The sequence below is a fragment of the Rhinolophus sinicus genome, chromosome 12 (genome assembly GCF_057876585.1).
Source record: "Rhinolophus sinicus isolate RSI-liver-muscle chromosome 12, RSI-T2T, whole genome shotgun sequence".
NCBI classification, from domain to species: domain Eukaryota; kingdom Metazoa; phylum Chordata; class Mammalia; order Chiroptera; family Rhinolophidae; genus Rhinolophus; species Rhinolophus sinicus.
In genome coordinates this window covers 39575556-39591915 of record NC_142512.1, presented here as the reverse complement: position 1 = coordinate 39591915, position 16360 = coordinate 39575556, and the positions used below count along the sequence as shown (strand labels likewise).

Sequence of the window (16360 nt, the reverse complement as noted above, 5' to 3'; positions counted from 1 at the left end):
GTCCATTTTGAAATATTTTATTTATTTGCAAAAACCATGGAATTTTAATTTTAATCACTAAAGCTGCAATTTCACATTTCAAATGAACAGAGCTGCAAATACAACCTTTTTTAAACCAGCTGAAGTATAATTTTTATTCTTTAAAAAAAATCATTCAGTTGGTATATTTCTGTACACATGTGGAACATCACATATTCATTTATTTGTGCATTCATTCATTCATTCATTCAACAAGTATTTATTTTGATGGAGAAACTGACCTAAAATGGTGGCCCGAGGGGAGAGAGAAGTCCCCAGCCTAAGCCCCAGCCCACTTCCGGATAACCCCCTCCAAGCCACACCCTGAGCCAATCACCAGAGGACACCTGCCCCTTCCCCAACTCAAGGAAGTCCCTAACTCATAAAAACCTGCTCAAAACCTTGCTGGGGGCTCAGTCTTTTGGAAAGGATCCCGCTGAGCCCACTGGCGTAATAAAGCTGACTCTCCTAACTCTCTGAGTGCCGCTTGGATTCTTCCCGGTCCTGATATTCGTAACATTCTAGCACCAACTACATGTAAGTCTTTACACAGTCTATTGAAAATAACATAGGTATTTATGAATTACAGGTAAATGCATGATAAAGTTTCATACATCTTTGTTGCACATGGAATAAGGTCATCATCATTTTTAAGCAGCAAAAGTGTCACTGCTCCAATGTGGTTTGTGCTGATTGTTTAACAAAGGTGTGACCACTCAGCCTTCCTCAACTCTTTTTGGAAGATACGGCACCTCGTCTTTCACTTTTATGTTTTATACGTTTTAAAAAGGAGCAACCCATACTGTGAAACAGATGTTTCCAGGGCATATCTTTTCATGATGATACTCTTAAACACTGAATTACATTTTGTATTACATTTCTCATTATATAAAAGTACCTTCAAAGCACTTTAACCTGCTTTCCCTGGACACCCATTTTAAACAACTTTATGTGCTAATTTTGAATGACAGAGTAATTTTAATATTAAAATTCCTATCTTATCTACTAAGTGACTGAGTAGGCTGATATATAGCAAGATAAATTTTCAACATTGTTTAAAAAAAAAAACCATAGAGGCAGTATCTGATCAAGTTAGATAATCATAGAACATAAACTGCAGAATCAGATCCAGGCTGACACAGAACTCATTCCTCAGTGGTGTTACAAAATAAAGCAGAACAATGAAGTCTAGTTTCCCTGTCTCGTTAATCAGAGGTTGGGGGGTAAGGAAAAGTCCTCCAGGGGATGATGTGAAGATGGGAGAATTTGACTCAGTTCCCCACTGGAGTCAATGGAAGATCTCCCTCCGCTTTGTGATTCTAGGAGGTGTTTTTACAGCTTGTGGAGCACGAAGGAGCAGGGAGAACTGAATGCTAATCGTAGAAAGATGCGAATCGCTCCAGGGGAAGGTAGGTCTCAGTAGGGAGGAGAACCCAATGAACATTTCAGTCATCATTGTCATCATTATCTGGATAAATCAGCACATAATTGGGTAACCAGCCGCTGTAGTTTTGTATCTTGGGCCTTACAATATTATTATGTTGGCCTTTACCTCCTCAGAAATCATCTCGTCTGTCTTGAAAGTGTTGGCTGTGTACCGTGGTGGTGACAGGTAATGATCCAGATTTTTTAACTGCTTTTTCTGAAGTACTGGCCTTCTGAAAACCTAATCATATAAAGCTACATTCCAAAAATGTGTACTATGCATCATAAAACACTTGTTATATATACATATATCCAAACATACTATATCAGCCTCATAATTTATCTCTGTTTAGGATGCTTATGGGTCATTTAACTTATGTTTGGTTTGGTCAGAAAAATCACCAAATAAGAAAGCATTCTTTTAGCAAATTTATACATTTCAGTCAAACTGAACTTTAGCTAAACAATCCAAGCAAAGTTATTCCACCACCAATGTTGGTCTAAAAATCCTTCAATTGTAACTTTTCAACTAGGTCAAGATCCACATCTCCTGACTCCACCAATTTATTTATCCATTCATTCAACAAATATTCTAGGCACATCCTGTCCATATCAGGCCTTCTGCCTCCTACATATCTGTGATCTAATTACTTTTCTCCATTTCCACTTCCACCACCCTGGTCCGGGCCACCATTCATCATCTCTCACTTGGAGGACCATCCCCTCCCTCCCCTCCATCCACCACAGCCAGGGAAAGACTGTGTGGAGAACACAAACCTCTCCTGGCACCTCATTGCTTAAAACCCTTCAAAGGCTTCCCCGGCCCTTGGGAGAAAGACCCAAATCTAGCAAGGTCTGGCCTGGCCTCGCTTCTCTCCATATTTCACCAACCCTATGACCTGGGTCTGCTTTTCTACACCCGGCTCCTTCCCACAGGCTTTTCCCCTTTGCCTAGAATGTGCTCCGTCTCCATTCTGGTCTAGCTAACTCCTACTCATCGGTCAGGTTTGAATTCAAATGTCACCTCCCCTGAAAAGCCTTGCCTAGCCTCTGTGCCTCCTTCCCCCACCACCGGTAACCAAGTCAGGTTCTATTACACACTGTCACAGTACACTGTCGTCTTCTTTCATAGCTCTTAGCAAATTGGCAATTGTGTGTTTATTTGCATGACAGTTGGGTTAATGTCTGCTTCTCCCACTGTAAAAATCTCTACGGTCCCGACTGTGTTGTCTTCCACTGTAGCTCTGGTGTCTAGGACAGCGCACAAAATGGCACACACAGTCCACTGCACAGGAGACAAGCAATATCTGTGGAATATGTGTGCATGGAATTGCGTACAAGCGCTAGACTATTCACAGGATAAAAGCTGAAACAACAGCGCTGTGGTACCCCCAGTACTTCGCATAGGGTGACCACAGAAAAGACACTCAATAAACATTTGCTGTGCCAATATTGAAGGGGGGTGATAGAGTTTTCTATTATTTTCTTGAAACAGCCATAAGGTTTTTATCTATTTATTTATTAACTAAAAGTTTCCACCACTCATCTTTGATAAGACTGTATGAAAGAACCAACCTCAGCTTATCAACACACAGCAGCTAAGCAGCGTCCCTCACAGAGGAGGCACTAGATGATGCTCTGAAAGTACTTAACGTGAATCTATTTATTTTGGTTTCTTTATTTTTTTAAAATGCACGAGTCACATGGAAATGAATTCCATTTACTTTATTCTCCTTAAATATTAATATAAGAATGATACTGTCAGGGACCAAAACACCAGCAAGAAGTTGTTTGCATTTTACTGAGAAATTTATTGAATTCAATTAATATGTTCAGAAAACCCTCAAGATACTTGACACTCTATGGAGACCTAATACACAAATCCTAACTTGGACATTTCACATGTGATATAAATTGTATTGCTCAATATACTGTATCTAATGACTCAGTAAAAAGTGATCGTCAGTTTCAATAAGCAGTCACTTTTTTTTTTATGACACTTTTTTTTTTTTTTTTTTTTTTTTTTTAGGAAATTAACCTGAGGACTTTTTCCCATACAGCTAAAGAGTACTGGGAGTTGTTTTCGAAAATGGAGTAACTTGGTTTCTATGTAGTCTTTATAAGGAGAAGAAAAAAAGTGTTCATTACTGTTCACTTACAAAAGCAACCCCAGAATCCTCTCGTTCAGCATGAGAGTGTGCTCTGTGAACAGGCGATTAAGTAACGATGAATACGAAACAGAGTTCTCTTAAAGCAACTGACAGAAGACTGACTTCCCATGAACAAAAATTGAGTTTGAAAGCTTAATACTATTCCTGGCACCCTAGACCAAGATAGAACTTGTCCCCCCCTTAGTTAACCAAGGTGTCCTATCTAAGATAGACTTTTCTTTCGAGCCAACTTTTATTTACTGTACATTACAGAAGCAACTGTGAGCAAACATAGACATACACGCATATAACCGCACCTTGAGGTATAAAGAGATTTGCCTATGAGAGAAAGTGAAGATGACGTGCTATGGAAGTTTAGAAGAGGGAGAGAACAGACAGGAATGGGGCGTGAAGACCATGCTTGATGAGTATATAAAATCCCCATGTATGGTGTTAAATGGGACCGGGTGGGCAGGAAGAGGACCAAAGAGCATCTCCCCTGGAATGCTTTCCCACAAGACTAAGTGACCTTCTTCTGAGAACCCTGTTCTTCGACCATGGTGGTCTGACCTTTCTTTTTAGAAGACATGTTTGTGTGTATTTTTGTGATTCCTCTTCAAAGGCAGAGCCACGTATTGTTGGCCATCCGGAAATAAATACCCAGCGCTCAGTGCAGCGTCTGGCAGAATGTAGGTATGCCAAATACACGTTGGTCGGAGTGATATTTAGAAATATCACGCTCATTTAACACATTGTCAAAATGATTGAAAAATTGAGGGGAAAGGATTGGCTGCAATCCAATGAAAACTATTAATCAAACCTGTCATTTGGCACAATTAAAAATAAAAGCATATGTTGATTGAATTTTTCACCTTAGCATCAATTATGCTGTCACGTAGGTATTGCCCTAGTTTATGAGTCACTCAAAATTCTATAATCTGGGAATAATAGTGTATTTTAATCACTATATTACAGCAAGTGAGGACATGAGAAAACAGAACCGATCATATTGCAAAGTGCCCACTGATCAATCTTTGTTAGGAGCAATGTCCTACTCAGCAGTGGTATGATAGCAACACCTGCCATCTGAACAACCAGAAGAAAAATGTGAATTGTCATGGAAAGTTTGCTTAGAGGGAAATAAAAACCCAATGTGTATTGTTAGATTTTGCAATAGCTCATGTTGTAATACAGAAATGTGATTTTAATTGAAGGAGGAAGATAATCATAGCTTTGGAGCCAACCAGTTAATCAACACTCACAATCAGAAATGTCTGAGTGACAAGCTTTGGTCCCACACCCAAGAAAAGAGGGTGAACCCAAACAGTGAGCAAAACAAGTTTCCATTAAAATGTGTTCAAGACATCTGAGCCATTCTGAAACCAAGCCCTGAAACCAAAGAGGAGGGGAATTGTATATAACTAATGATTATTAAATTAAAATAATGTCTACACATTTAATAGGAAAACAAGAAATTCTGTGCTATAGCCCATCTCTGGAAGTGATATTATGCTGGAGGTTGATACAATGGAATAAAACACAGTTAGCATGCATTCCTCAAAAAAATATTCCTTGAACCAATACTAGTGACAGAAGAAAGAGATTAGGTAAATCCTGCAGATTTAGAAGTGACCCAACTAATGGGAACCTAGATGATAATGGAAGTGAAAACCATCTCGTCTAAGGAAGAACTGAATGAACTGATAACCCCTTGGCTTAGAAAACAAAAGATTTAGGAGGGTGAAGTAACTCCCACATCCAAAAGATTCCAAAGCTAAGTTCTATGCAGCAGAACGCAAGCTATATTCTGTGTGGCAGGTTTCAGTTCAATACAAAGACAAACTTTTTCGTAATTAGAGCAGCTCAAAAATGGAACACCCTGTGAGACGATAGACTTCCCTAGAAATATTCAAGTAGAGGCTAGAGATATTTGATAATGGAGTTCTGCTTGGTGCTGAATACTATTAACAAGAGAAGAAAGAAGGGAACTAACATTTGTTAGTACCTACAATTTGCCAACACTTTATATGTGCTACATAACCTGGAAGTCTCGAACTTACGAATTGGACATTATTTCTCATATGAAGATACTAAGGCTCTGAGAGGTTAAGTAATTTACCACACACCCAATAAGAGGCAGACTTAGGATTTAAAACCTGGTATTGACCTTTAAGTTCTCTTGCAAATTCTGTCCTGGTTGACACCATGACAGTGAATGTGATGGTGGTCTAATTTCATTGATCATTTCTGTCAATTTATCTAGTCTGGTATTATTTATGTCAGAATATCCAGAGATTTTTGGTCCAAGAGCATATTAGCTTTCCCCATGACATCAAACTCAAAAGATACATCACCTTTTAGGTCTTCCCAGCTGAATTCTGTAATTTTGATGACCAGAATCCCCCAAAACCCAACTAAATTAGAAAGGGCAGAGAGTTATAGCTTACATGGATCCAATCTAGGCAACTGGTTATGACTTCCTGAATTAATGTTATTCATAAGAGTTCTACAGCCAGTCTAGGTTCAGCAGGAAAGAGTATCATTATCAATTAGTAATGTCTGTACAGGAGGTAAGAGTGGCAGCAAGAATGCTTTGAGTTTGTCGTCTTTAATTTATACATTTCCTAAAACTACTTTTCTATTTTTCATCATCAGCTCTTGAGCAGAAACAAGCTCCATGTTTTTTTAACCAACTAACTGCTGATGGAGGGTATGGGAATACATAACGAGGCAGACAGAAGGTGGACCACGAGACTGGTTATCAATATAAATAGATAATATTTTTAATATAAATTAGCATTACTGTGGAAAAACTTACCTAGGGACAGAATTTGTTCCTCTCAGCCTTTCATGTCCAGAAACTGGACTTTACCAGTGTACCTAGACAGTTGATGGCAGACTTACAGTAATTGTATTCATATAATACTAATGTACAGATTAGAATGCCAATTTATTAGTTAGCAATAAGGGACATTTCTTTCCAGATGTTCAAGACCTGTTTCCTGATCAATCACTTGCCTGCTATTGGTGTACTGGGTAGGATGAATTAGGAATCAAAAGGTTGCTGCATAAGCACAGAATTTGAGCAGAGGTTAATAGAGTTGAGGGACATTTCCTCCAGATCCTTCTGAGGCCAGGGAAAACATCTTTGTCCCACACTAGGCATCTCCTCCCTGGTGGCTAGACTGTCCATGTGCCCAAATTCAGCATCTCTGTCCCTAAGATGAAGCCAAAAGCAGCTTCCCTGAATCCCCTTTTTGATATACACCCTGCTGACCCGCTCATTACTTACCCAGTTGTTGGCCCTGGGAGATAGGTTATGTTTTGGTTTTACTGGTTTAGTTAGGGAGGCAACTATATTTCTTTTTCTCTCAAATTCATGGGGATACCTCACTGTCACATCCATATTTATAGCTGTAACTACTACTTTCAAGTATCAGAGGGCAGCCCCTGGGTTCACTATATATAAGAATAAAGTCTATTATTGTAAAAGGACAAAGGAAAGTGACACACACGTTCCAGGCTCAATGCACAACACCACAGTGACTCTTCTAAAATGTAGAATATTTTTCTGTCATTTTTTAATTATACCATGTGTCTGCTCTTTATGATAAGTTCCCTATGATGAAGTTTAAATTAAACATCCAACAGGTGGTTTCCTGTATCACTGAGGCTTCAGTGATTCTTCTTGGATCACTAGTATCTCCTTTGATTACTGTGATTATTCTTTCCTTCCAGGTACCTAAGTGCTATCTCACTTCTTGGTTCCCTACGTGTTCTTTTGTTTCCCAGAAGCTCTAAAGAGTTTGCTTCTATTCTCAAGTGCATTCTACACCTAACAATCTTGTCTTCGCTCCTCCCTTACCATTCTTGTCTTTTACGCCTACTCAGGAGGCTGTAGCAATACAGACACAGATGGCTTCACCCAGAAGGTGAGAGAAAAAGGCCTAGAGACAAAAACCCTCGTTATCCTCTTTCCCAGCTCAGCTCATCTAATAGTCAAGTTGTACTAATGAAAAGAATACAAAAAAATCCTTTCTCCAAAAATTTGATTACCATGGTGGCTGAAATTCCACTTAGGTAAAAGGTACACTTTTTTTTTTAATGTAAATAGTTTTAGTGAATACCTCTCCACCCATAACCACCTTTGTCAGTAAGTCACACCTTAGTCTGAATTAGACTAACCAGATGGTTATCCTCCTAAAACCTGTTCCCACACAGGCTGAAAAGTTTCAGAAGGGAAGGAGAAATTAGGGAAATGCAGCCCCTCAGCAGAGGACAAACTAAACTGGAATGAGACTTTAGGGTACTAAAGAACAATTCAGAGCACAGGATAACTGGGGGGTGAGGGATGGGGCCGCGGAGAACGTTGCAAAGAGGAAGAGGGCAGCAAAACAAAGATCCAAATTCAATGATGGAAACTCTGATACGTACTGGTTCTTCTACTCCTTCCCAGCGGTGGGGAAACACCCTTCTCTCACACTCAGTGAAAGCAGCCCCACCTCTGCACACAGGCTTGGCTCTTCAGGGGAAGAACTCATTTTCCATTGTTACTTAACTCCTGCTAACTCTTGTAACCTAAGTATTCTTCCCACCCCCTGCCCCCATTATCCTGCCTTCCATCTAGTGAGGAGGTGAGAAAGAGAGGGGTGCGCCGGCTTCTGTAGTCCAGACACAGGCTGCCACCGAGGACTGGATCTCCTGATCCTACCACCCAGGCCCACCTGAGGCCGTCTCTGTCCTCCTACCTCACCTGCAGGGGTGAGCAGGGTTTCTGAGAGGACAACTGGGAGAAGGAAGCCCATACAGTGACTATAACATGGATGCAGGGATGTTTTCTGTCCTGTGAAACTTGTGTCAATACACCTTAAAGAGACTGAAGCCTAGGGCTATCTCTGAGGATGCCCCACTCATACTGGATGTGTGACTGGTGCTGTGCTTTCTGCAAACGAGCCCTCCAGAGCACGCCAGCTCCCGTCCATCTTCTAAGCCCTGCTCCCCTGCCTTCCTTTAATTCTAGAGCCATTATTTAATGCAACCAGTCTGTTTCTGACTGCTTAGTTAGCCACACTGTGAAGCCTACCTGGGTCCTCCTGGAACAGTCGCCCAACTCCATCCTCTGTTTCTCCCACATCACTCTCCCGTTTCACACCGATAGGCAGGCACCTGCTCTATACCTAACACTAAGTGTCAAGAATGAAACGTGTTCTCCACCCTCAATGAGCTTACATTTTGATAAGCATTGATTAACCTTTATTTCACGGCACTGCAATTATTCATTCATTTTTCCTACTGAGCTGGAGGATAAGGACTTTGTAGAAGTCCTACCATACAACAGAGTCTGAGCAGGAAACAACTGGCACATTCAAATTAGGAAAAATGAAGCAGAGTTTAATAAAAGGGCTATTTACAAAGATGGGGGCAGGGTGTAGGGAAACCACCAGGGGTAGCTTTTATTACCCCCATGCCCAAAGGGACAAAGGAAGGTGACTCAGAAAGGGAAAGTCATATATATAGAAGGCCACTGTGAGGGGAGCTGTGGCTTTCGATGAAAGGCCACAGCCAGCTTGTAGAGGAAGCCAGGGGAATAACACCTCAAATTCATCCCCCCCTCCTCCTCTAATTTGATTGGGTGCCCACTGCGCAAACATAATGAAAGACAGAGGGGGAGGTGATCCTCCTGAAGCAGGAAACAGGATGGAGACAGCAGAAAGTAGATGTGGAGAGGCAAATGGCCTTGTAGGGTCAGCACTTAATACCTATTTGTTGATTAGATTACTAGTTTTTCTTTTCTCCTTTTATTAGCTCTCAAGTTGCTACATTAGTGTTTTTGTTGACAGCCTTCCTGATCCATGCAAGTTTAATTCTCTTCTTCCTCTCTGCTACAGAAATATATACAGAGGGTGCCCAAAAAATGTATACACATTTTAAGAAAGGAAAACTGTATTAAAATTGTAATACTCAATATACTATACCTATAACAAAAGAGGAATACAAGTCACGTTTGACTTCTGCAACTACAAGAGGTGCTCAAAGTGGTTACCATCAGCATCCAGACACTTCTGATGACAGCGAACTACTGCTTGACCAACGCTGACCAAAGTGTCCACTTGTATACATGTTTTGGCATCCCCGGTATTTATGAACATAAATAAATAAATATTTGTATATACTAACATTAAAAAGACAATTGTCCTGAATCTAACTTCCCAATAATCAGTGTCTACTCTTCAAACCCTGATGAAAGTTTAGACTTTTCTGTCTTTCCATGCATTTTCACCCTCTCCATCCTGTGCACCTAAGTGTAACAAATCACAGGCCCATGGAGCCATGGAGGCTGACATAGAAAAGGCAGAACAAGCCCCATGCTGTGGTGGCAGGGGTGAGTTAGTCTGAGGTGGAGACCATGGCACAAGGGAACGGGGTGGCACAGAGCTTGCATTTGCAGGCGTTTTGGACTCTTAGCACAGTCCGGCAGACAAGAAAGGAAGATGAAGGAGAGAAAAAGTCTAAAGAGGCGGCTTCCTAAAATTCAGGGTAGGCTCCAGGAACAGAACTCTAAGAAATGGGCACAGGAATGGGAAGATATCTGTGTATAGAATAACAAATAAGAAAATTTGTGCCTTCCTGTCGGTCTATTCCGCCACGTGCATTCTAGAAGATTATATTACATTTTAGTTTAAGGCTGCCCTTTTAAGTGGGCAACTGTGATTTCAACAGGCTTCTGCCCAAACTAATGTTTCTTCTCCTCACCAAGAAGTCAAATTCCTATCACAAGGAACAATCTCTCATTTCACAACTGAAGAAAAAGTTCAAAATACAAATGTTTGAGTGCCTGGAACAACACACAGTGAATAGGGCTGTATTTCTATTAGTGTAAGTAAACAATATTGCGTTGTTTCCTTGGACAGAAAAAAAGGAGCTGAAACACAAGAAAGCCCACGGCTTCAGATGAAGAGCAGAGAGAGATTTCAACCCTAGAAAAGTAAGGGTGAAGAGAGCAGAGATGCCAATGAGAAACTTTAACAATTCCACGATTTTGTCCAAAGGCATCTCTGTCCTGTTTGAAATACGCATGGATATCGAGAATCAATGCATGCTCAGATGTTGAGCTTAGGAGGAACTCTGACCAAGAGGCATGCATGACAACTGCCAAAAATCTAGGGTTGTGAGTTTTAGAGATCACTATAGACTAAAGTGGGGCGATAGATGGGAGAAGAGGGAAAAGGAGAAACTGAGCATTTAGTGAGTGCCTACTATGTGCCAGGTACTATGACGTGTTTCTCAGTCATTTTCCCAACATCTTTTGGAAGTTCTACAGATGAGAAAACTGAGACTCAGAGAAGGTAAGTAACTTTTATCCAAACTGGAAAACATGAAGCCAGGACTCACACACATCTGTTTAACTCCAAAGTGTACACACTACTCCACACAGACCCAGTGTTTCAAAAAATGATCATTCTTCATGGTTCAAAAGACAAAGTCATAAATAAAAACTGGTCTAGTCTGTTTTTCCTTGCTCACACATAGTTTTCTATCATAGATAACCAGCAGGTATCACTTGAGCTTATGTGGCTCATCAATCACTCAATTAAGTTGACCAAAATATATTTATACTTTTTTTAATAAAAACTGCTCATTAAAGATGACGTAATGTTACAGTGGTACATACTCGCATATCTAAAGCTCTGTAATGGTCTCCATAGCACACTGACTTTGAGACTATGCTTTGGACCTTAGATGTCTGTTACCACTTGTGCACAATGGCTTGTTCCTCTGGGTTTTGGTAGCACAGCCGTGCTAGGAGTGGCTGTGGGTCTGTGAAGGCCTCAGGGGGAAGCTATGGTATCGTAGGAGAGTATAGGGGCCTTCCGGTAGAGGTTATGGTGTTGGGTTGGGTTGAGTGCTGGCACAGGGTAGAGTAGCATGAGCGCTGGAGCAAAGGGTAGCCTTGTAAATGCTGATGGCTCTGATGATGGTGGCCCTCTTTCAAGTAATGAGAGAACAAACATGCAGAATTGAAATAACTGCATAGCATCCTACCTTGACAAGATGCATCGCCTGGAGAAAGCCAACGCCGACCTTGAATTCAAAATAAAAAGATGGCATGAGAATTTTGGAAAAGGAAACACTGACAGTCAACCTCTAGACTATACAAATATTACACTATTACCAATGACCTTAAAACTCTAGTAAGTCATCTTACATAGAAAACACACCAAAAAAAAGAAAAAAGAAAACACTTGTTTTCCTGACCAACATACATTATATTACATAAATTAATCAGAAAAGGAAAATATTTAATGTGCATAAAAAATTAACGTAAAATGGCTTGACATTCATTTGAAAGAGGAGCATTTAACTTATTTTTCTTATTTCAGAGATTCTAAAAGAAAATCATTTAGCTGAAGAGTTCCATAGCAATCACAAAAAGATTTGAATTTCCTGTTTATTTAGTTTATACAAATATAGTTATGATTGCATACACTTATAATTATTGGACTCTATATAGTATACAATCTGGACCTAAGAGCACCTAACATATTTTGTTAAATGATACAGCTCTTTTCCTCTCCCAAAGGTTAACACAAACGTTATTTTGAAACACGTCAACACTCTGCTTTAGATCAACAGTTCCAAGATGACTTCAAGCTAAGTCACAAAACATGTAAAGGATTGATTGTCAAGAAAATATTTTCCCCTTTCACATTAATTAAATTTAACAAGCAATTACCACAAAATTTACAATATCATTCTTCCATATTACTAAACAGTCCAACATATAACAATCTCTTTTAAAACACTTAAATTATAATAAATAGCAGTCATAGGCTAGCTATCTGAAAACTCCCAACTCTTTGACATATGGCAAATGACTCTTAAATCATAGGTCAGTGACTCCTTTTTTAGAATTGCAGGTCTCCAGCACTGTTCTTGAAAACAAAAGAATTTGGTTCCTTTCCTGGTCAAAGAGCAGAGGATAGATTTTTCATTCTTTTATAACTTTAATAATACTACTATACAGACCATTTACTGAACATTGATGAGGTGCTGGGTACTGTGCTAAGCACTTCTGCACATATTAACTCATTTAATCCTCACAATATTCCCATTTTAATGCTCAGAAAACTAAGGTTTAGGGAAGAAATTTGCCCAAGTTGACAGTTGAAAGTAGAAGCAGTGCAATTCGAACCCAGGTCTTTACAGTCCACGCTGTGGGACGTTTTATTACACTGGATGAGGAGAGTCCCACTACTATCTGAGTGGTATTTGTTCTGTTAACTGGGCTTAGTTCAGATACCACAGTGGAGTTGGCCTTTAGCAGAGAGCTAAGGTTGATAGCATTGGCCTCAGAAGTCTTGGATGAGTTGATGCTGAACAAGACTGACCTAGCATTGCAGATGGAAAGCTTTGTGAAGGAGTTGATTTATTTCTAAAAGAATCATGAAGAGTTAGGAATTGCATGAAATGTTAATCAAAAGTTTCAGTAGTCAGCATTTGTGAAGCTATGGTAGTAGTAGATGTCATAATGAAATACTTGTTTCTTAAAATACAGGTAAAATAATGTAGATTATAAAGTCAACATGTCCATTAGGTTTTTCACACCTCTCTCCCTCTGCCTAGTCTTCTGATCTCAGTAATGGCCCACGGGCCCGGGTATTGAGAGAGGGTCTGCTAATTTGCTAAGAGCTGCATCGTAATACACTGTGCTGGAAAGGACACTCAACCGGAAGCAAGTAAGAAATGTAAGGGTCGTGAATGCTGGGTGGTAGGGATATAGCATTTCTGACATTATTATTTGCATCTTTTTGAATCTTAATTCTTGGTGCTTTTTCATACTTTGCAAATGTCTCGAAATTTTAAGAACGAGTGCTGGACTGAGTCAAAAGCCTTGGATTCAGGTTCATGCTTTGATGAGTCGCTACTCTGAGTCTCAATATTTTGCTAATTAAAGAATAACAACACCCCTTTCTCCACCTCCCAGCAAAGCTTACCTCTCAGGGTGACAGTAAAAATCGAATGAATCACTTATATTAAAATATTTTGTAAAATACAAAAAAATTATATTTTATTGGTCCTATATATTTTTATAATAGATTTTCCAGATAAAATATGACACTCAGTTAAATTGAAATTTCAGATAAACAGTTTAAGTACAAATATATCCCAAATATTGCATGGGACATACTAAAAAAGTATTAATTGCTTATCTGAAATTCAAATTTAATTAGTCATCCTGTGTTTTTATTTGTTAAATCTAGTAACACTAGTTTGTAACCTAGAAATTTTTTAAAACATTAAAAATGATTTCTGAAATCTGTATTTCCGGTTTTAGCTTTTTAAATCTTTTTAAATTATCATATTCCAGATGCAACAACCAAGTAACCTGCAGCATTTTCAATTACTTTATTTTAGATCAGGAAATGCAGGGCGACAATAAGGTACCTCATACTGAAGTTAATGTAGAAAGCAGATGGCCTGGGAATGGACCTGACTGCCCCGCTGAACCAGATGAGGGGCTATCTGGGACCTTGGCAAAACAAAGCCACACAAAGTCTGAGACCTGATTTAATGAAAAGGTAAACCTATCACCACCAAAAAAAATTACCCAATATTAAGCAGAGCTCATGAAAGCTGGTAGAAAGTGTTTATGTGTCACTCTAATACTTCAGAGTAAAGAACTGAATAGGCAAGTATTGGCTTCTGCTGACTAGTACCAACAGGAGAAAGATGGCTGAGTTGCAGGAAAGTCTCCAGACACTGGAATTAAAGCTTCAGGCCCAATGATCTCTGCTAAGCATGTTGCAATGTATTGTTTTCAAAGTCCAAATGATTATCCACCTATGACAGTTACATCACTGATCCCAGATTTTTAAAGCAGTTTTGCGTCTCCAGAGAATAATGTCTGCACTGTTAAAATCAAAAGCAACTCTTTTTCAGGTTAAACAATGGACGGACTGTAAATTGGAATAAGAGAGAAAGACACATGCCAATAATAAACTTAGAATTTTTTTAAATGACAAATTAAGTTCTATCTGGTAGTTTAGATTATGTCATTCTGTTCCATTTTTCTACATTGCCATTTTTAATGACTCATTTGTTCACTTTTACTTTCCATCCCTTCAGAAGCAATGCTTTGAATCTAGTTTGACAGAAACCTAAAGTTTCACAAATGAAAGAAATTATCAGCAATCTGGATGCCCAACAAAGCAGGTCTCAAGTAGAGAGCCGGGATACTGAACAGCAACAACTCAGGCGACTAGTGAATGAGATGGAAGAATACCATAAACGAATGACCGGGAAGTCTGCATAAATGAGAAAATAAATAATCCACTAAAACACTGGCTCTTTTATTAAATACTCACTTCTTAGATTGTGTATACTTACTTAAACTTAGAATACCAAGCCAAATAGCACTTGCCATAAAATAATTTACTGGTGTGACTGACCCACCTCTAACCTAGTCCAATCCATTACCCTCAAAATATATCCACATCAGAAAGTATTTGCAGAACACCTTTGAAGAAGATAACATTTTAAAACCAGCTAAACAAAAAAGGAACGTTCTTCAAATCCGCTTACCTTAAAAATCCCATTTACCATATTTTGCCATGTATACTGCACACTTTTTTTGCCCAAATTTGTAAGGGAAAAATAAGTATGCTCATTATACACGAGTAGTACTAATTCCATATCTATATAAATGTTTTTAATTCTTTTATTTATGCTTAGGAGTTAAACGTGTAACTCTAGAAATCAATAACAATATCTATATGCAAGATAATACCCTGGAATATGATAGTTTTGTTGAACTTACGATGAACTTGCAACAACGAAGAGGTCTTGGCCTTCTATGATGTGCAAATATCTTAATTTTGTTACCTGTACATAAAATTTCTTGTACCGTAATAAGTTAAAAACTAAATGCTGGGCTGGCCCGGTGGCTCAGGCGGTTGGAGTTCCGTGTTCCTAACGTCACAGGCTGCTGGTTTGATTCCCACATGGGCCAGTGGGCTCTCAACCACAAGGCTGCCGGTTGGACTCCTGGAGTCCTGCAAGGGATGGTGGGCTGCGCCCCCTGCAACTAAACATGACAACTGGATCTGGAGCTGAGCTGCACCCTCCACAACTAAGACTGAAAGGACAACTACTTGGGGAAGAAAAAAGAAAAGCCCCGGAAGTACACACTGTTCCCCAATAAAGTCCTGTTCCCCTTCCCCAATAAAATCCTAAAAAAAAAAAAAAAACCCTAAATGCTAAAATTCCTTTATAATACCAAAAAACAAGTACCTAAATGTAAACAAGTAAAAATTTGAATTAAACAATTAAAATGAATGACTTTTTTTCCCCTGCAAGTTTGGGCCAAAAACATGGATGTGCACTATACACAGCAAAATAGAGTTAAGTTCATTTATAAGCAGGAAATGTAAGCTTATCCTAAAACAAGCCTGCCATAATAAAAAGGTTCCATCCTCACCACTGTAATTTCTGGGACAGTCTCTGAAATCACAAAGCAAAGTTTAATTAAATGTTTGGCAGTGAAAGGTAATGGTTAAGAGTGTGGGATCTAGAGAAGACGAACCTGGTTTCAGTCCTGGCTCAGCTACTAATTTATTAGCTGTATTATCCTGAGCAGATATAGGAGTAACCACTCTAAGCTTCAGTTTCCCCCTTTGTAAAAACAGCCTAACAATAGTATCTGCCTTGTAGTGTGTTAAGTAAATTGCATGAGAAAAAAATGTACATAAAGCCCTTCACACAGTATC

At 39.3% G+C, this 16360-nt stretch overlaps 1 long non-coding RNA gene across 1 annotated transcript in view; it reads right to left on the bottom strand.

Moving 5' to 3' along the window:
* LOC141568817 (uncharacterized) overlaps positions 1–16360 on the bottom strand; it is a 323632-nt gene that overhangs the window by 295917 nt on the left and 11355 nt on the right. Inside the window, exon 2 of the long non-coding RNA XR_012492030.2 lies at positions 11637–11675. This is a non-coding gene — a long non-coding RNA (uncharacterized LOC141568817). The remainder of the gene's footprint in view (positions 1–11636; positions 11676–16360) is intronic.